Source organism: Symphalangus syndactylus, chromosome 20 (genome assembly GCF_028878055.3).
Source record: "Symphalangus syndactylus isolate Jambi chromosome 20, NHGRI_mSymSyn1-v2.1_pri, whole genome shotgun sequence".
Lineage (NCBI taxonomy): Eukaryota > Metazoa > Chordata > Mammalia > Primates > Hylobatidae > Symphalangus > Symphalangus syndactylus.
The window spans coordinates 40,093,253-40,114,228 of NC_072442.2; the positions used below are offsets into that span (position 1 = coordinate 40,093,253).

The 20,976-nt window shown below is 48.9% G+C and overlaps 1 protein-coding gene across 19 annotated transcripts in view; it reads left to right on the forward strand.

The window, feature by feature from the left end:
- CDK12 (cyclin dependent kinase 12) overlaps positions 1-19,881 on the forward strand; it is a 110,318-nt gene extending 90,437 nt beyond the window's left edge. For 5 of the 19 annotated variants that reach the window (XM_063628863.1, XM_063628856.1, XM_063628871.1 and 2 more), the window contains 2 exons: positions 2,442-2,546; positions 19,117-19,881. The gene's annotated coding sequence lies outside the window, so the exon portion shown is untranslated. Of the gene's footprint in view, positions 1-2,441; positions 2,547-7,828; positions 7,877-7,974; positions 8,103-17,073; positions 17,250-19,116 lie in introns of all 19 variants that reach the window. The other 14 variants (XM_063628872.1, XM_063628867.1, XM_063628869.1 and 11 more) reach the window with 11 other exon arrangements.
- The last annotated feature ends 1,095 nt before the right edge of the window (positions 19,882-20,976 follow it).

Here is a 20,976-nt window from a genome sequence, read left to right on the forward strand (position 1 = left end):
TAGAATTCAAGATGGTCTAGTGGATGTTTGCAGCCTCAGTGGCTGGAATACACCCCAGGACATTCCAGGGCTCTGAGCCAAAAATGGTGTCAGAAAGCTGGATAGGAGGGTGGGCTGCTTTGGGCCATGAGCCTCATACCCACCCTATATCAGGCAGTCTTTCTGCTAGGGGTGCCAAATGGCCCTGGGGCCTCTATGGGACTGAGGACTCCACAATTGACCTTCCATCTCCATGAAGCCCTTCCAGGCTGAACAGGCTAAGGGAAATGACAGAGGTTCTCCTCCTCCTTCCTACCCCCATGCCTGAGGGCCCCTCCCCAGGAGGACAGCTTGATTAAACAGTCGGTGCTGCTGGAATTACTGCACAGCTGGCGCTCCCCCCAGCACCCCGAGCAGAGCAGCAGTGCAGATTAAAATCTCCAATTAGCGTTAAAGTGAAGTGAGGAGGTGCTGAGGCTGCCAAGGAGGCCAGGCGGGGGCCCTGGGTTGGCAAAACCCCCACTCTTGCCTGGATTCTGAGTGTCACCCTTAGTCACCCCTACTTTCCCAGCTCCTCTTCCAAAAGCTTTCAGTGCCCATTAGTTTTGTATCGCTTGGGGCCAGAGGGCTTTGCAGAGGGGTGGAAGGGGGCAAATGCCTTACCTAAAATGCTAGGGACACCATAAGTATGGAGGAGAAGGAGAGCGGTCAGTGCTCATCAAGGGAGATAACCTATTCACTGCCTGCCAGGCAGCCAGGCCAAGGTGACTTCACGCTACAGCTCTGCTCCTTCTTTTTGCTTGGAGAAAAGATAAACAGGACAGGTCCTTTCAGGTCCTTTAACTATAAAGTGCTAGGGGACATGGTGCCTACATGAACATCTCTCTCTGCATATTTTGTCCTATCTGACCCATCTGCTCCCACCCAAGTTATGGCTCCTTCCTCCCTCTCTCCATTCTTCTCTCAGCTTTCCTGTGGGCAGGGGTAGGCACAGCCAGGCTTGGGAGCATCGCCATGCCCTGCCACCTGGGTCCCAGCCTGCTCCTCATTATAGTCTTCCCAGTTTGGGGAAGAGCAGTGATATGACAAGAATGGAGGCCTCAGACTCTCCCAATCCCTGATTTTTACATGTCCCCCTACAAGGCCCCTCTGCCATCTACACTTCTGCCCTTCATCTACCAAGCCCAAAAGGAAGGCATTATAGCTAGCCATGCCCTCTGAATGCCCTCTGCCCCTTTAAGGGAAATGGAAATGGGTACCCAGCTGACTGAACCTACTCACACCTCCAGAAATTAGACACTAGGGCATGGTGCCACCCTCCCAGGCTGGCACATGCTACCCTGGCAGAGGATCAAATAACCCCCCCGTCATACCCTGCCCCATGTCTTCCTCTACTCTCTCCCTCATGCTTTCTCTCTCTCTCTCTCTCTCTCTCTCTCTGTCTCTCTCTCTCTCTCTCTCAGCTCAAAGCACAGCTGAGCCTTAAAAGGGGGGTTGAGGGGGTGGAGAGACCAAGCTGGGGCAGGGGGGTATAGAGCTCCAATAGCACGTTTTCACCTGCCATTTAATTGGATGTATTTTTAATTAATGGGACCTCAGGGACCAACATGAGACAATCTGATATCTGAATAGGGACAGGGGAGGGATTGGGTAAGGGAGGAGGATTGGGCCACTGGGTGCGGTTACTGGGAACCCAGGCCCATCAATCACTGGCCACTTTGCGTTCTGGCATGGAGAATAGCGAGGTGGAGGAGGGGAGGCACTGGGGAGAGATGCCAGGATTTCCCCCCAACTGCCTGGACCTCCAAACGGATTGGAACTATACTGGTTGACTCAGGTCTGGAGCCCAAAATCACAGCCAGAATATGAGGTGAGGCTGTTTTCTTGCTCCTGGGGTTTTGTCTGGTTGGGCTTGTCCCAGGGAGTGCTGTAAAATTGTGAAAGGAAGGTGGGGACAGAGCTTTGAGGTCCTTGTAGAGAGAAGACAAGAGCTATGGACCATAGTAACCAGAGACTATGGAGAGACGGAGGAGAAGGGCAGGGTTCAGAGATATTTCTGTATGTTTTGACATAAAATAAGTGCCATGGAGATTACATGCAAAATGGCATGCAAATGAGGCCTGGTGCCTTTTGGGGTATGAATCATAGAACCTTGCTTTTGCAAGAAAGGGAACTTGGCCAGGCGCGGTGGCTCACGCCTGTAATCCCACTGCTTTGGGAGGCCGAAGCAGGTGGATCACTTGAGGCCAGGAGTTCGAGACCAGCCTGGCCAACATGGTGAAATGCCATCTCTACCAAAAAATACAAAAAAATTAGCCGGGCATGGTGATGTGTGCCTGTAATCCCAGCTACTCGGGAGGCTGAGGTAGGAAAATCAGCCTGGGCAACAGAGCAAGATTCCATCTCAAAAAAAAAAAAAAGGGAACTTGGAGCTCATCTTGCCCCACCCCTTCATTTTACAGATGTGAAAAACAAGACCCAGAGAGGGGAAATCATTTGAATCCTGTCCTGGTATTGCTTTGTGTTCCTGGATTTGGAGAATTTCTGGGAACACAGGAAAAGGAAAGGTAGGTAGGTGTTGGGGGAGGAAAGTCAAGGGAAGAAGGTATGCAGGATATTATTCTCCATTGCTTGAAGTCTCAAGTTTCTATCCCCTGTCTTAGAAGCAACTTAGGGGAGTCATGGACAGGTTCAGCTTCTATGGAGCACTGTTGGGGGACATTTCCTCTATACAGCCTGTTCCAGAGATCATCTTATCCATTCTCTTGCTTCCAAGTACACAAATCCCCTACAGCCCCTGACCCCTATGGAATTTTACCATGTCTTATAAGATCTACAGGGAAGGAAATGCGTTATTTACCCCACCTCCTTAACCAAAAAGCAAATCCCCCAATCAAGACTAAATGTTGAGCTTTTTTTTTTTGAAATCTTATCACATATTTCCCTGCTGCAATATAATAAGCCACTGGAGAAACTTATGCCAACAAATGTATTAAGGAGTAGTCTTATACCTCTTGTCCCATGGCGAAGCCTAGAACAGAGATAGAATTTAAATTCAAGGCCCTGAAGGCTGAATTAGAAATGCTCCTGAATTCATGTGGTGCCATGGCCTTAGAGCTCTTAGACCCCTCTGGCTCTTGTAGTATTGATGTACACTGGAGAAAGGGGCAAGTTGCCAGCTGTACCCATCCCCAACCCCTTGCCTCCTTCACTGTTCACATGCTAGGGTTAGGAGGGAAGAAATGAAGGAGAAAGGGGGCTCTCCCACTAGGTTGCCAAGGTGGCATTTCTTGCCATCCTCCTCCTTCCTCAGAAAACTCAACATTTTTAGTTCCATGCTTCATGAGACTAAGTTAGGTTAGGGGCAAGGATAGGCACAGAGCTTGGAAAGCAGTGCCAGTAAAAACTTTATCACACTCCCCAGGCCCCCAACACCCTTCCCCCACCCAAGAGTTTCCCATTTTATATCCCCAAATCCCCTGAGAAGAGCAAGATCTGCCTAAGTGCCCCCCAGCCTCACCCAGCCCTTCCTTCAGACTCTGAGTCATCTCCTTGGCTATCTAATTGCCTGCCTTCTTAACTGCAGACAGGATGAGAAGAGCTCTCCTCAGATCCCTCCAAAACAGTTTGGAAAGAATTTATCTAGGACCCCTTGCCTACTTCTAAGGGCCCCAGGGGTGTCAGCAGGGGAGGAAGGCTGTGCCAAGGGGCTGGAAAGGAAGATTCTCTTGTTGGGAGAGCAGATAAAAGCCTGAAAGTGGTGACAAGGCAGAGGGTGAAGTTTGGGAACTGGAACCTGTAGTCCCACCTGTGGGGCTGGCTGCCTAATGTGTGGCAGGACATTCAGAGCAAGTATTGTTTGTAGGATTTATTAAGTGGCTGCTGTTTACAGAGCTGCTGTTTCTACTCTGGAACACATAGCAGTGGAAAGGAGCATGCATTGAAGGAGAGAGGGTGGCAGGCTTTCTGTAAGCCCTCGTTTTCACCCTTTGTCCATCTCTACTCCAACATATTGCAGTCATGTTAGAGCTAGGGCTAAAAGGCCCTAAAAGCATTCAGTCTATATTCTGGGTGTTTCTCCAAGGAACAGAGCCTCCTTTCTTGTAACTCCTGTCAGATCTGCCTCCCACTCCTAAGGCTTTTTTGTTTGTTTGTTTGTTTTTGAGATAGAGTCTCACTCTATCGCCCAGGCTGGAGAGTGCAGTGGCGTGATCTCAGCTCACTGCAACCGCTGCCTCCTGGGATCTAGTGATTCTCCTGCTTCAGCCTCCCGAGTACCTGGGATTATAGGCGTGCACCACCATGCCTGACTAATTTTTGTATTTTTAGTAGAGATGGGGTTTCACCATGTTGGCCAGGCTGGTCTCAAACTCCTGACCTCAAGTGATCCGCCTGCCTTGGCCTCCCAAAGTACTGGGATTACAGGAGTGTGGCTCAGCTTCTCATTCCTAAGGTTTAGCCAAGGGTGCCAGATCTTTGCGGGGAAGAGGGGTGACTTGAAGTGAGTGAAAGTTAAAAATTGTAGTACCCAGAATTTCCTGCACTTTGGAGAAAAGGGACTAGGTGAGGTACTCAATGTTAGCCTACGGCTTAACTCTTACTCTAATAGGATCTCTTTCCTCCTTCTCCCCTAAATTTTTCCCACTGGTTGAAGAGAGATCTGGATGTCTAAACCTCCCATCTTGACACCTTGGAGTTTGTTAAGCAGGTCCCCTCTCTGTAGCTTCCAAAGCCATGAAGAAGGGGAAGGAAGACCAAGACAGGGGTAGATAGAGATGGCAGTGCCATGGTGTCCATCAGCACCCAAGGGGAAAGGCCAAGGAGAAGAAGGTAACTAGAGAGGAAGCCAGGAGGAGACGTCTGCTCCTGAAACAGCATTCTTACCCCATCCTCTCCTGCTTCCCCGCTCACATGCCGACAGCGCTGTTTGCCCAAGTGTGCCAGCTCGCCTGGCTAGTGATCCTGCTCTGCTGTGCAGGCAGCCAGCTCTCTGCCCCAGCACAGAGCACATGCTGAGGTCTCTCACACTCCTTTACTCACTCATTTCCATGTGTCTATATTGTGGATTCCTAGAAATGAAGGAGGGGACTGTGGGCTTGAAGATAGGAAGATGGCAGGCTCTGGGGCCCATTGGGCACATATCTGCCTGGCTGGAGGAAGGAAAGAGGGAGAAGGCTGCAGGTAGCTCAGCAAGCTCAAGGTTCTGGTGACTCACAGCAGTGGAGGTGGCTCACAAAAACAACAGAGGGGAAGGGATCCAGGCCTATTAGAGCTCTCTTTTGCCCCATATCTCCCCACTCTGAGCTCTGTGAATGAAGGTCCCTCATCTGGACTGTGGAGCAGGGGAGGCCCCAACTATGAAAAAAGAGGGAAATGAGAGAGAAGAGAGCAGGGGAAGCTGAGCATTCCCAGTGAGAGGTATCTCAGTGAGGAAAGGATAGGAGAGGCCAGTTATTCTTGCCCTACTGTATTCATTGGGTGCACAGGGGGTATGGGGCATCCACCTGTGCTAGGGTAGCTCAGTGCCCCTGGGCACTTTCCAGAAGAGGGGTTTCTAGGCAAACACAGTTACTCCTCCCTGCCCTCACTTGCCTGCCCAGAACTCTAGGTACCCAGCTGACACTAAATTTTTAGAAGTAAAACAAGCTGTGTTATAACACCAGAACCTGGAAGGATAACTGCTGGGTCTCAGTCCTCTCCTTTCTGGAAACAGACACCTAGGACAAGAGAGAAGCAGCTAGGGACTCCTATGCTGGCTGAACCAAGGTAGTGGTGCAGGCTGTGGAGGTGGGTGCAGAACCATAGATCTTCAGAAGTGTCGATTTCCTCCTCCCTCGTGTGCCAGGTGGGCAGTATGCATCGTCTCCATTTTTCTGATGGGGGGATAATAGGGTACTGTGTTTGAGGTCACACCAGGAGAAAGAGGCCAGAAAGTGGACCAGGAGAACCATTCATGCCTTGGACTCCAGTCCCAGGGGCCTATACTGGATCTGGTAAAGAGTAACAGCTAGGATAGCCGGGTGCGGCGAATCACACCTGTAATCCCAGCACTTTGGGAGGCTGAGGTGGGTGGATCACGAGGTCAGGAGATAGAGACCATCCTGACCAACATGGTGAAACGCTGTCCGTGCTAAAAATACAAAAATGAGGCCGGGCGCGGTGGCTCACGCTTGTAATCCCAGCACTTTGGGAGGCCGAGGCGGGCGGATCACGAGGTCAGGAGATCGAGACCACAGTGAAACCCCGTCTCTACTAAAAATACAAAAAAAATTAGCCGGGCGTGGTGGCGGGCGCCTGTAGTCCCAGCTACTCGGAGAGGCTGAGGCAGGAGAATGGCGTGAACCCGGGAGGAGGAGCTTGCAGTGAGCCGAGATCGTGCCACTGCACTCCAGCCTGGGCTACAGAGTGAGACTCCGTCTCAAAAAAAAAAAAAAAATACAAAAATGAGCCAGGCGTGGTGGCGTGCACCTGTAGTCCCAGCTACTCAGGAGGCTGAGGCAGGAGAATCGCTTGAGCCCGGGAGGCAGAGGTTGCAGTGATCTCCTAGTTGAGATCGCACCACTGCGCTCCAGGCTTCCAGCCTGGGCGCCAGAGCGAGACTCCGTCTCAAAAAAAAAAAAAAAAAAAAAAAAAAGGAGTAACAGCGATCTTGTTTGCCAATGTATCCAGACACATAATAGTAAACATCCGGCTGGGCGCAGTGGCTCATGCCTATAATCCCAGCACTTTGGGAGGCCGAGGCAGGGGGATCACAAGGTCAGGAGATCGAGACCATCCTGGCTAATATGGTGAAACCCTGTCTCTATTAAAAATACAAAAAATTAGCTGGGCACGGTGGCAAGCTCCTGTAATCCCAGCTACTCAGGAGGCTGAGGCAGGGGAATCGCTTGAACCCGGGAGGCAGAGGTTGCAGTGAGCCGAGATCACACCACTGCGCCACTGTACTCCAGCCTGGGCGACAGAGTGAGACTCTGTCTCAAAAAATAAATTAATTAATTAATTAAAAAATAAACATCCCATCTTCAGAGAAGGATGGACTAAGAGGAGGAGGGTTCTGTGACAGAGCCTGAGTTCTCATTTGCCTATTTCTGTTCCTTTCATTGCTGGCAGCTCTGCTCTCCTGCCAGGATGAGGGACCCTCTGCCCACTTGCTCTTGGTGGTCCAGAGATGGCTTTGGTTAGAAAAAGGACAGATGATTAGCCACTCCTTGTGTAGGAAGACAGGAACAGCTCCATTCCCCCAGCTCTCCCGGGCAGTATCAAAAGCCCCAGGTTCCCTGCTGGGACATGCGTAGTAAAGCTCAGTCCTGAACTAAAGCAACACATCACCTGGCCCTGGGCATAAAAGTAGTATTGTGAGGGAGATCTTGGGTCTTCCAGGCCAGGTGTAAGCAGGCATAGGGAGTTCAGCCTCAGGAGAGATAAAAGAATCATGCCATGGCCAGGCACAGTGACTTATGCCTCTAATCCCAGCACTTTGGGAGGCCGAGATGGGTGGATCACTTGAGCTTAGGAGTTTGAGACCAGCCTGGGAAACATAGTGAAACCTCATCTCTACACACACACACACACACACACATACACACACACACAAAGCCAGGTGTGATGGCATACATCTGTAGTCCCAGCTACATGGGAGGCTGAGGTGGGAGGATTGCTTGAGCCTGGGAGGTGGAGGTTGCAGTAAGCCAAGACTGTGCCACCGTACTCCAGCTTGGGTAACAGAGTGAGACCCTGTCTCAAAAAAAAAAAAAAAAAGAAAGAAAACATGCCATGATACCACATGCTCCCTAATCCTCTACTTTCTCAAACCCTATTTTCTACCTGCCTTTCTTTCACCTCCCTTTAGCCAATTCCATTCCTGGCTACCTCATCCCCTCCAGTCTGAAAGGACGTGGTAAGTACTTGTCTGTTCCCTATGCTTTTCTCACTCTCACTCTCCTCCCCTCCTCCCAGCTCCCAACTGAGAGCTATCCCTGTTTCAACTCTTGCCAGTGAATGCCACCAGGATCTGAACCCAAGATTCCAGCCTCGGTCACCACCCTGACCCTGAGAATGCCACTGGGATGGGGAGAACTTGTCAATCTTCATCCTTCCCCACAAGTATACTGAGGCCAGGACAGGTATGTCCACTGCCATGAAGGGCCCTGCCCTGGAGTAGAGGGCAGCCATAGGGGTACAGTGGGGTCCCAGCCCTAAATGTGTGTATGCCTATGCATTGGGCACACTGGTTTATTAGTGTTATTTCAGCATTGTGATGCAGAGAGAGTAAGTGTAACAGCTGCTCCTTGCTTGCAGTGTTTATTGTTACCTAGAGACAACCTCCTGGCTTTTTCCCAGCTCCCCCTCCCCCCAGCCCAACCCCCTCTCTGCCAACAATCCTGCTCTCCCCACACTGATGGGAAATTTATAGCTTGCCCATACCATGCCTTTAACCCTCTCCTGTCCATAGGGTAGATGGGCTGAGGGAAGCCAAGTGAGCAGCAGGCATGCTTGGGCACCAGCAGGGTAGAATAATGTGTGGAGGAGGGAGGGGGCAATGACACCCCTCCCTTCCATTCTATGTGTCCAGTCTTAGGCCCCCACTGCCCTCCTGGCTCTCAGTGGAGAGAAAAGAGGAAATAAATTTGGACCTAGCCTTGAGATCCTATAAGAGCTCCTTTGGATTTAGCCTTGGGATCCTAGCATCTCCTCACAAAATTATGATCTTCCCTGGGCATCTCTAAGCCACCAGTTGGGTTGCCTGCACCTGAGCAAATACAGCAAGGTAGTATTGAAACAGAAGGGTAAATACAGAGTGGCAGAACCCTCAGATCCCTCCTTTATGCCTGAGCGAGAGGTAGCTGTAGAGATGTCAGATCAAGACAAGAGGCGCTGGCTTGAGAAATGCTGGCTGGACTTCTACAGCTGGGTAGATGTTAGACATGAAGCCCGCAGCTGAGTCTGGTGGGAGAAACTGCCCGCCTTAACATCACCCTGAGCGCAGCACTAAGATCCTGAGAGACCCCTGGGTCATTCTCTAAGCTGGTCTTTTTGATCTGGTTATGCTGCTGCTTTTTACTTTTCCTTCCTGGGTAATTTTCTCCTACACATCTAGTTTGACACCTTGGGGTAGATCCAAGAGACTGAGAAGATGGAGGCATCCTAGTCATGGCCTCAACAAGGCTGGGGAAAGAAAAACTCCTTCTGTCCTCTCTTGACCTTTCATGGAGGGGCACTGTGTCTTCTACTCACCATCCTCACTGGAAACAGAAGAGAGGAAAAAGCATCAGATTTTAGCAGAAGGGGTAGAGGGTAGACATATGGAAAAACTTACTCATGGGATGAAAGACTTCAGATTGGACCTGCTTCTCTTCTGAGATTTTTTTCTGCCTTCCGGTTTGTTTTTGTGTCTACCTAAGAAGCATTGGATGAACCAGGGTTACTTTTCCAGGCCTCTTCCAGACAGCCTCAGCACAGTTTCCATACAGTGCACTGCTTCTTGGTTCTTCTAAATGTCATGATGTCATGTAGTATGTGTGGTGGTTAGATCACAAGTTTTGGAGACAGACAGCCCTGGGTTCCAGTGCCATCTTTGCCACTTGCCAGCTGTGCTACCTTGGTAATTCACTTAACCTCTTTGAGTCCTAGTTTTCTTGTAAAATGCAGATAAACAACTACTCCTTAAGTTTGTTGTGAGAATTTCGTGAAATAATGTGTGTAAAGCACCTACAACAGTGCCTGATACTCAGTAGATGCTCACTCAACAGTGGATGGTGCAAGAGTACTACTACTTTTATGAAGTTAGCAGGGCTGATATTGCTTCAAAGACTTTGCGAGTCCCCTGAGATTAAAGGCCAAATGTATGTGCATATGCTGGGGGAGAATGTAGTTTTCTACATGATGTGGAGTAGGGGTGGCCATCCTCTGGAAAGAAAGTAGTCCCAATACTTGACTCAGACTCCCCAAAAAAGCAGTTACCCCATTCCTATGCCTCTCAAGCCAGAGTACCTTGGCCACTGTTCTACCTGGAAGTTCAGCTTCATCCAGGATGGAGCTGGGAGAGATAGTCATTAGAAGGATAGCAACAACTAGCATTTGCTAGGCACTTTACAGTTTGTTAATTACATTTATCTACATAAGCTCTTTTGATACCCAGAACCCAGTAAAGAGAACTCCATTTATTAATGCCCGTATGCCAGGCATTGTACTGAGTGTGTTTTTTAAAGTATGTTTAAAGCCTATAGAGTATTTCATCCCCTGGATATGCTGTGATTTATAAGGCTCATCCCCTACTTTGAATCATTTAGTTATTTTTGCTGTTATAAAAAATACCACAGTGAATATCCAAACAAATAAAACTTCATGCAGTTTATTTTATCTTATTTTATTTATTTTTTGAGATGGAGTTTTGCTCTTGTTGCCCGGGCTGGAGTGCAATGGTGCAGTCTTGGCTCACTGCAACCTCTGCCTCCTGGATTCAAGTAATTCTCCTGCCTCAGCCTCCCAAGTAGCTGGGATTATAGGCGTGTGCCACCATGCCTAGCTAATTTTCGTATTTTTAGTAGAGACGGGGTTTCATCATGTTGGCCAGGCCAGTCTTGAATTCCTGACCTCAGGTGATCCACCCACCTCGGCCTCCCAAAGTGTTGGGATTACAGGTGTGAGCCACTGCACCCGGCCTTCATGCATTTTAAATAGTTAATTCTGATACATGGAATTATTGGTCAATGGATACAAATACCCACCTCCCATGGTTGTGTTCATTTTATTGATGTACCCTAATGAGAATATAATATTTATTAGTCTTCCTCGTTGGAATTCTACATTGGAAACACAAGGCGGCCCCTTTTCCTTCCTATACCCAACAGAGACATTAATAATCTATCAAGGCTTTTAAAATTGAGATCATTGTAGATCCACATGCAGCTGTAAGAAATAATACAGGCCGGGTGCAGTGGCTCACGCTTGTAATCCCAGCACTTTGGGAGGCCGAGGCGGGCGGATCACGAGGTCAGGAGATTGAGACCACGGTGAAACCCCGTCTCTACTAAAAATACAAAAAAAAAAATTAGCCGGGCGTGGTGGCGGGCGCCTGTAGTCCCAGCTACTCGGAGAGGCTGAGGCAGGAGAATGGCGTGAACCCGGGAGGCGGAGCTTGCAGTGAGCCGAGATCCCGCCACTGCACTCCAGCCTGGGCAACAGAGCAAGACTCCGTCTCAAAAAAAAAAAAAAAAAAAAAAAAAAGAAATAATACAGAGAGGTCTCTTGCACATTTTGCCCACTTTCACCAAATAGTAACATCTTATAAAACTACAGTATAATGTCACAACAACCAGAATATTGACCTTGATACAATCTACCAGTCATATCCAGATTTCTCTAGTTTTACTTGTTCTCATATGTGTATATATTAAGTACTATACAATTTTATTACCTGTGTAATTTTATGTATCTACCACTACAGTCAAGAAGCTGAACATCTAACACAACAAGAATTCTTCATGTTGCCCTTTTATAATCACACCTCCTTCCCTCTCAGCCACCTCATCCCCTCCTTAACCTTTGGCACCACTAATCTGTCTTCTAAAATTTCGTAGTTTCAAAAATGGAATAATGTAGTACATAACTTTTTAGGATTGTCTTTTTTATTGTTTTAGAGACAGGATCTTGCTCTGTCACCCAGAATGGAGTACAGTGTCTCAATCATAGCTCGCTGCAGCCTTGAAAGCTTGGGCTTATTAGCTGGGCATGGTGGCATGCTTCCGTAGTCCCAGCTACTTGGAAGACTGAGGTGGGAGGATCTCTTGAGCCTGAGAGGCAGAGATTGTGGTAAGCCAAGATCATGCCACTGCACGCCAGCCTGGGTGACACAGCGAGACCCCATCTCATAAAAAAGAAAAAATATTAAAAAAAAAGAAAAGAATTAGAAAATCCTGGGCTCAAGCCTCAGTCTCCTAAGTGGCTGAGACTACAGGTGCCTGCCACCATGCCAGACTAATTTTTAAATTTTTGTAGGAATGTAAAATGGGGCCTTACTATGTTGCCCAGAGTGGTCTCAAACTCCTAGCCACAAGCAGTGTTTCTGCCTTAGCCTCTCAAGTTGCTGAGACTACAGCCATGAGCCACTGTGCTTAGGTTGTCTTTTTTCATGCAGCATAATTCCCTGAGATCTGAGTTTTTATGTGTATCAATAGTTCATTCCTTTTATTTATTCCATGGTATGAACATACCACAGTTTGGCCAGTTACCTGTAGAAGGACATCTGGACTAATTCCAGTTTTTGGCTGTTACAAATAAAGCTGCTATGAACATTCACTTACAGATTTTTGTGTGAACATAAACTTTTTTTTGTATTACCAGGTTGCCCATCAACAAGGTTCTCTCACTTTGTACTCATTAGCAATGAATGAAATAGCTCATTTCACTTGTTTGCTGAATGTTTTATATTCATAATTATTAAACTTCTTAATTGGGCATGGCACTACTAATATCTCCATTTTATAGATGTGGAAAATTGAGGCTCATGTTAAATCATTTCCCAAGATCACATGTTAAGTGACAAAGAAGAGCCTGGAATCCAAGATAATAAGGCTGTTTCCACCACGGCTGACTTTTCAGGTGGAGGCCTTTCTACACTTCACTAAGGTTGCTGAAAAGAGGGTGTGGGTGCTACTAGCAGAGAGATGTTGGGGGCAGGGAGAGCACTGGAGCAGCCTGGGTCAACTCAGGTCCTCACAGCCAACTTCAGTCCATAGATCAAAAGAGTGGCACAGGCCAGGTGGGGTGGCTCACGCCTGTAATCCCAGTACTTTGAGAGGCCGAGGCAGGTGGATCACTTGAGATCCAGGAGTTTGAGACCAGCCTGGCCAACAGGGTGAAACCCCATCTCTACTAAAAATACAAAAATTAGCCGGGCGTGGTGACAAATACCTATAATCTCGCTACTCAGGAGGCTGAGGCAGGAGAATTGCCTTCACCGGGAGGTGGAGGCTGCAGTGAGCCAAGATCGTGCCGCTGCACTCCAGCCTGGGCGACACAGCAAGACTCTGTCTCAAAAAAAAAAAAAAAAGCAGCAGTGTCATGGAGCAGGGGACCTGTGCCCTTGAAATTGTTTCCCCTTTGCCAGAGAATAAGGCTGAAGTGAATGGTGCGCCTGAGCAATCTATCCAGACACCTGAGACCTGGAATGGGGAAGGGAGGACCCAGCCTTTGGATGCCTATCAGAGGATGAGATATTAAGGTCCTCTTTGGCCGGGCGCGGTGGCTCACGCTTGTAATCCCAGCACTTTGGGAGGCCGAGGCGGGCGGATCACGAGGTCAGGAGATCGAGACCACGGTGAAACCCCGTCTCTATTAAAAATACAAAAAAATTAGCCGGGCGTGGTGGCGGGCGCCTGTAGTCCCAGCTACTCGGAGAGGCTGAGGCAGGAGAATGGCGTGAACCCGGGAGGCGGAGCTTGCGGTGAGCCGAGATCGCACCACTGCACTCCAACCTGGGTGACAGAGTGAGACTCCGTCTCAAAAAAATAAAAAAAATAAAAAAAAATAAGGTCCTCTTTGGAAATGTGCTGTTGAATGTGTCTATGAGGCCTGAGGAAATTGAGACCGATGATAAGTGAGCTGTCTATTCTGAGGGGTAAGGGAGATATAGCACTTTTTGTTGTTGTTTTTGAACAGGGGAACTATAGTTCATTTACAAACCCACACATCCACATACACCCCTTGGGCACGCTCAGTGTCTAGGACGTGGTAGAGAGGGCATGAGCACAGTGGAAGCAAAAATGCCAGTTCGGTGCTTAGTGCTGACTTTACCACTGTTCTTCATGGCAGCTAAACTCATGGACAGCTCAGGAGAAGCTAGAGAAATTGTTTTGTCTGTCGCTCAGCCTCTGGGGCACTGGTTGAAGCTGACAGGTGGAAACCTAGAGTTGGCCCAGACATGATGAATGCAGAGATGCCAATTTGTAGGAGAGTAGGTTTGGCTCCTCTCCTGGGAGTTCTGTCTGGCCAAAGGCTCCCACCTCCCACCTCCTGCTGGAGCTAGCTCTTTTATAGTTGATGTTACCATTGCTCTCTTGGCCTATTCCAGCAGCTGTGGACGCCTAACAGTTTTCCCCACTCGCTTACAGCTGCAGAATCAGGCTAAGATTATGTATCACTCCTCCATCTTCTTGGGCCCATCAGGAACAGCATATCTCCCAGTGGTACCCACTGTCCCTGCCCAGTAGCCCCAGCCATGTGGGACATAAACACTGAGGCTAGACCTGGAATGGGGACTATAAGGATTATTTATTTTTTTATTTTTGGAGTCTTGCCCTGTCGCCCAGGCTGGAGTGCAGTGGCACGATCTCGGCTCACTGCAACCTCCACCTCCTGGGTTCAAGTGATTCTCTTGCCCCAGCCTCCCAAGTAGCTGGGATTATAGGCGCTCACCTCCACGCCCAGCTAATTTTTGCATTTTTAGTAGAGATGGGGTTTCACCATGTTGGTCAGGCTGGTCTCGAACTTCTGACCTCGTGATCCACCCGCCTCAGCCTCCCAAAGTGCTGGGATTACAGGCGTGAGCCACCATGCCCGGCTGGGGACTATAAGGATTATATAGGCACCGCACTATATCATCGAAACAACTAGAGATACCCATTCTGAACCTCTGTCCTCTGGTTGGAAGTTCTTAGACAAAGGGAGATCACTCTTTACTAGCTCTTTCACCTCTACACATTCTGAGATTTTCTGGCTCTGGGAGGTCCTGACTGTGGCTGGGAAGACAGCTACCTTCTCTTAGAGCCAAGATGGTGAGGAAATCTCAAGACCCCTCCCTGCCTTGTTCACTTTCCTTGGCTGCTTCTCTCTTCAGGTCCCCACCTCTCCTGGTACCATTCCATTCCCATTCCTTCTTTCTCTTCTCCTCTCTCTCTCTCTCAGCAAGTTTTTTATGTGATTACAGGCACTGCATGGTAATTAGTGCTAAACTCATTTGCACAACTACAGTTAATTGGCTACAACAATTAATTAATGTGTTGGAAATTTGGCACTGGAAAAAAAAGTTTATCATCAAAAAAAGGGCAAAAAAATTGTAGAGTGAGGTACCCATAAAAATCGAGGGTAGGCTTCAAAAGCCCAGCTGGGCCTCAAACTTCAGGCCTGCCTCAGCTGCTTTTCCACTCTTAACTTCAACGCATTTTCCTCTCTCATTTTTTTTCCTCCTTTCTTTCTCTGTCTCCTCTCCTTTTTTTTTTTTTCTTTTTTTCTTTTTCTTTTCTTTTCTTTTTTTTTTTTAACAACTTAAGCAAACTCATTTCCCTGATAAAATATAGCATGACTAATGGCTAGAGCATGTAAAAATCATTGGGAAAATGTCCTTGGAAGACGAATGCATTTTCAGCAGAATAATTAACTTAATTAACAAATTCACATGCATATTCATCAGGCTATTAATGTCTTCTCGGCTCAGCTTGATGAACATTGCGGTAATAACCATCTCATTTACATACTGCATTCTACTGCGATCCAAAACAGAGACAACATACAGGCGTATATACACACACACACACACACTCTCTCACACACACGAATACACACAACATGCCTAGGCCACTCTTGACTTCCAGGTTGGCTGGGAGAGTGTGTGTGTGTAAGCGAGGCAGGGTAGGGAGTGGGTGAGTGGGAACCCTGACTGGGTGGTGTGATCTTTAGATGGCCATGAGTCAGGTGGGCTAGGGATACCCACATGTAAATATCTGAGAGAACTCTATTTTCTCTCTCTCTCTGTCTCTCTCTCTGCCTCTTTTTCCTTGTTTCCATTTCTCTGTGTCATTTTCTCTCTTCTTCTCTTGCTTCCCGCCCCCCCCCCCCGCCCCCATATCTCTCTAGGGAAAAACTTGGTATCCGTGCCAACTTTTTTCCCCCTCCCCTCCTCCCTCTCTCTTCTCCTTCCACTCTCCCAACTGCTGCCAGCCGGCATCAGCGCCGAATTGCCATCTCCTTGAGCTCTCTGTGGAGCAATCTCAGAGAGCAGTAAGGTGTGACGCGGGGCTCTGCCGGCTTCGCAGCACCGCCTGCGGAAAGAGCGCAGGATGGCGGAGGAAGATTAAGAGAAATCGCGAGCAGGGCTCGGCTGCCATTGGTGTGTGCAAACGCCGAGGAGGAAGGGAGAGGGAGAGTGAGGAAGGGGGGAGAGAAGGGGGAAAAACCAGCAGCTGTCGGCCTAATTCTTCTAACACTCTGCTTGTGGTCATATTAGAAAAACAGATTATGCCCCTCGGTGCCACTCACTTATACTTGACATACGTTAATGTTCTATATCTCCATTTTCCGGTTCTTGATGACGGTGGACTTGAGGTCGAGGAGGATGGGGGCCTGGGTGGCCAAGGGGCACAAAAAAACCCTGTCCTCTCATTCTCTCCTGACCTTGAACCCCAGTCTGTACTCGCCCTTTAGAAAGCAAACCAGTTTACATCTGATGCCACCATTTGGCGTTTTGCAGCCCCTTATGAGATGAAGAGGTCAGAGGATACCTGGAGGACCTTAACCCTAAGTCACCCCTCCTTTATAGTCTTAATAGGTCACTTTAGGACCAAGTGAGACCAGCTTTTGTGGCACTACCCCCCAACCTTTCTATGGGCTCTCTCCCTCAAATCAGAAGTTGAGGGTCAGAGAAGGGAGTCTATGATAGTTTGTGCCCCAAGATGGGGTTACAGAGAAGCCATAAGCAAACCAAGGCTAGGATTGTTTCTGGGTTGCTATGGAAACCAGGTTCCCTCCTCCTGGCAGGAATGGAGGAGTGCCTGAGGCCTTCCTCCTACCACCAATCCTGAGGGTTGTAAAGGCGGAGTTTGCTAAGGCGTGGGGAAAGGGCTGGTCTTGGAGGACAAACCAACCATTCCCTACAGCTGGCCTGCTATTCAGAGGTCTTTGACCCCCACCTTTCCTACCTTCCCACTTCTATATTCAGTCAAAGGAGGCTTTTTCCTCTGGTGCCTTGTCCTCTATGGAGACCTGTTGCTTAGCAACCACTAGTGCTTTCTTCTTAATAACTCACAGGGACGGAGAGATAAAATATCTGTGTCTATATTCAGTTCCCCTCCCCTGTCTATTTTTATTTAATAACTGAAGCCCTGTCTTGGGTTCCCTTAGCACCTGCCTTAGAGAGCTCTTAGAGGGATTATCTGCAGCCTGAAGAAAGAAGGTTACAACTGAGGAAGAACTTCTGAACAGGGAAGAGTGGAAGAAAAGACTGCAGTAGGTAGAGCATCAAGGGAAGCTGTGGAAACATATTTTCTTAAGTACAGGTAGAGAGGGGAAACAAAATATTTAGAACTTGGAATGTGGGAAGGGGATATCCACAGGGATTCTTAAGGGACAGCTCTAGGTCCTGGAGTGGACCCTAACAGCTGCTTTCAGGCTGGCATTTTCCACTCCCCACACCCTTCCCTGCCCCTGCTTCCTGGCCACTTCCAGTCTATGTCCCTCTCATATTTCTTTTGTTTGTTCGTTTGCTTGTTTGTTTTGAGACAGAGTCTCGCTCTGTCGCCCAGGCTGGAGTGCAGTGGTGTGATCTCGGCTCACTGCAAGCTCTGCCTCCCGGGTTCACGCCATTCTCCTGCCTCAGCCTCCTGAGTAGCTGGAACTATAGGCGTGCGCCACCATGCCCAGCTAATTTTTTAGTATTTTTAGTAGAGACAGGATTTCACTATGTTAGCCAGGATGGTCTCCATCTCCTGACCTTGTGATCCGCCTGCCTCGGCCTCCCAAAGTGCTGGGATTACAGGCATGAGCCACCGCACCCGGCCTGTTTGTTTGTTTGTTTGTTTGTTTAAAAAAAACGGAGTTTCACTCTTCTTGCCCAGGCTGGAGTACAATGGCGTGACCCCAGCTCACTGCAACCTCTGCCTCCCAGGTTCAAGCAATACTCCTGCCTCAGCCTCCCAGGTAGCTGGGATTACAGGCATGCGCTACCACGCTCAGCTAATTTTTGTATTTTTAGTAGAAACGAGGTTTCATCATGTTGGTCAGGTTGGTCTCAAACTCCTGACCTCAGGTGATCCACCTGCCTCAGCCTCCCAAAATGCTGGGATTATAGGCGTGAGCCACCACGCCCAGCTTCCCTCTCATATTTCTATCTGTAAGCAGCCTGTTGGATCTCCAGTTTCCTAGTATCTGGATGTTGGTATCCAGGAGAGGGGGCTGTGCTGGTGTGTGTCCCTCAAGGTCTGGGTACCTCCCAGTTTTTCAGTCACTAGGAAAGAGTTCTTCTGAGCTCTCCACTAGAAAACCCCACACCTGACCTGGCAGTGGGGCTGTACAGTAACCAAAAAATGAGCAAGGAAGGTCTACAGTAGCCTAGGCCTGTATGTAGAGTCAGGAGACTTGGGTTTAGTCACTTCTCCTTACTCTCCCGTGATCCCAGGTTATTATCCACTTGATCTTAAAGCCCTTGTTGCTTCATCTGTAGGCCAGGAGTAATAATAATGTTTACCTTACTGGACTTTAGCAGGATCAGTTAAAGTAATATGTGAAAGAAAATATGCTGCAAACTGTCACATTTAACTAAAATATTATTTTAAGGTCTGAAAAAGGTCTGATTGCTAGGGAGAGGGAGGCATCATGAATCCAGCCCAGCCCTGGGCTTAGGAGTGCTCCTTCCCACAGCTCTCATGGCCTCTGGTCTTCCATTAGTTTGTTGGCAAGAGGGGTATGACTCTGCTCTCTGGTCATTGGGGCAAGAAGCTATAAAAATCAAAATCAAACACGAAGCGGTCTAGGGAGAGTGGTGCAGTGTTGTCCCTATCATTTTTCTCACCTGGGACCCAACCTCTGGCCTCTAGTTTTCAGCTGCCAAGACAGCAGCCCTACCGACACCCCACCCTGACCCTCTGCCCCTTTCGGCAGTCAGCACCTTTGCTGCCATCGTGCTAGCTCACAGACTGTACAGTTTCACCCGCCATACCCCCCTTCTCTGCACCTCTTCCAACCCGAGCCTTCTGTGGCAGACAGATGGGGTGTCTGCGATGGAAAAAGCTCTGGGCTCTACGCCGTCTTGGGTGGGCAGCCCCCCTCCCCAACTCCCCATTACTCCCTCTCCCCACCTAAGACACTCAGATTCACCCCAGGCAGCACTAGAAGGGGCTGAGAATTCCAACTCTCTTCTCTTCTCAGGCTCAGCTCCAGAAGCAGACCCAGAATGGCATCCTTCTCCGGGACCCAGACCCCAGCCCCTCTTCATGGAAGACCAACACAAAGGAGGAAGTAGGTTAGGGAATGGTAAGGCTCCATGTGATGGGACTAATGTGGAGAGGCCTGGGGCCTTTCCCTGAGGACTGGATGGCTGGAGTTTGGGAGCCTGAGTTGACCGAGGAGGCTAAGCCCGGGCAGCTACTTTGTTCCAGAAATCTAAGGTCCCTGGAGGGAGGCTCAGCTTTGGGAGGGGGAAGGGAGCTAACATTGCAGAGCACCAACTGTGAGCCAGGTGCAATGGCAGAGCCTTTCCATACCTGTACTCACAACTAGCAGGTGAGGTGTCAGGGCAAATAAGTGTCTCATGAGCTCCCCATATCTCGGCGGTTGACCACCTCCTCCTTTGATTCTGTGATGTCACTGCCAGTTCTCCTCCTATTGCTCTGACCTGTCTTTCTCTGTGTCCTTTGCAAACTCATTCTCAACTCCTTAGACTCAGTCAAGTCCCCCAGTTACACACTTTCATGGTACTATATATCATTCCTTCAGAGCACTTAACACAGTTATTTCCTATGTATTTGTCCAGTCATTTGAATTAGTTTCATTGGATGGAAAGTTCCACAAGGTCAGTGACCATTTCTATCTGTGTTCACCAATGTGTTCCCAGTGCTCAGAAACAATGCCTAGCATAAAGCAGCTGTTTTGTAAATACTTGTTCAATGAATGAATAAATGACAAAAGAACATCTCTCTGGCCTAAACTCCCTTCTTGGCCACCCCCTCACGCTGAGCTCACCCACCCCAGTGTGTGGACCAGGGAACAAAGTACCTGGGAGGTCAGGCCACCTCGTTCTCCCTCATCAGGACAGGACCAGTCCTAGTTTCAGGGTATGGGGCCATTGCTGTGCCAGAGCCTGGTCCTGCCTGTCTGCTCTTCAGCTTTTCCAGGGACTGAGAGAATTCAAAGTCTTAACAGTTTTTCCCCACATAGAGGCCTGAAATCATTCATGTGAGCTGGAAAGGGAGGGGAGTTCCGTCAGAGGAAGGTGCTCTGAAGAAAATCCCTCTTTTTTGCCTTGCCGAGACTGCAGAGACCATCTGTTGCCACCCCTCTGTTTGCTTCTGTCCTCTTACCCTGGAGTTCAGGGAAAGAGATGGTTAAACCAAGTAGGAGGGATAGGCAGTTTACCAGATGCAGGACAGGCTGCTTGCTCCTGAAAATATCTGGGGAGCTAGGTGATGAGCTTCGGCCAGGTGATTGGAGCAGAGGAACACAAAATCCAGGAACAGCCAGTCCTTTGGGGCTGTACTCTCTAGACCCTGGGAAGCAGGGCGTGGATAAAATGACCTCTATAAGGTGTCCAGCCTCCAGCCCAGGACTTTATCTGACTCCTTTGCTACCCTTGCCATCTGACCTCAAACAATGTTCCCAAATCTGTTAAGAGTTAAAGTTAGGCCAAGCGTGGTAGCTCCTTGCTGTCTGTGGCTATTCCCCATTCTTAACCTTGAACAAGCACACAGATGTTTGCCCATCTCCCAGCCCAGAGCATCTCTTCATCCAGCTCAGTGCCAATACCCAGTGTTCACAGCAGCTTCTCAGCCCCCTTATCCTAACAATGCCCGTCAGCACCCAGGTATCTAGGGTCCTGGATCTGGGAAGCCACTCTGGGCGGTGTTGCTCTCTCTGACCCCACCTGTTCTCTGGGCCCTAATGAAGCAGGACAACTCAGGCTTCAGGCCAAGTCCTTGTGTCCTTATCAAAGGCAACATCTGTCCCCTCCAAGAAGATAACCCCTGGGGGGAGGAGGGTGTGACAGGCACAAGGGAGAAATCCTGATCTTGC